The sequence below is a fragment of the Apaloderma vittatum genome, unplaced genomic scaffold, assembly GCF_000703405.1.
Source record: "Apaloderma vittatum isolate BGI_N311 unplaced genomic scaffold, ASM70340v1 scaffold27537, whole genome shotgun sequence".
In the NCBI taxonomy this organism is placed as follows: domain Eukaryota; kingdom Metazoa; phylum Chordata; class Aves; order Trogoniformes; family Trogonidae; genus Apaloderma; species Apaloderma vittatum.
In genome coordinates, this window is record NW_009728257.1 from 4237 (window position 1) to 4502 (window position 266).

General features: G+C 62.4%; 1 protein-coding gene across 1 annotated transcript in view; it reads left to right on the top strand.

The window, feature by feature from the left end:
• SEMA3G (sema domain, immunoglobulin domain (Ig), short basic domain, secreted, (semaphorin) 3G) overlaps positions 1-266 on the top strand; it is a gene marked incomplete at its 3' end in the record, with an annotated part of 8009 nt that overhangs the window by 2730 nt on the left and 5013 nt on the right.

Consider the following 266-nt stretch of genomic DNA (forward strand, 5'->3'; position numbering starts at 1 on the left):
GAAGGGAAATTAAGGCAGAGACTCAGTGACCAAGCCCGGCGGTGCGAGACACTTCCTCCAAGCTCCAGAAATCCCTTCTTGGGGGCTCTGCTCACCCCCCGGCCGAAGAGCAGTGGCCAGCATACCCTAAATGCAGCCGCACTGAGCGGGCAGGGACTGCTGAGCTCTGAGACCCCCAGCTTGGAGGGACCGAAAGCCCCCGTGCTGTGCTCCGGACCCCAGTGAGGTGGTCTGGCCTGTCCTGGCTGTCACCACTGGTGGGAAAT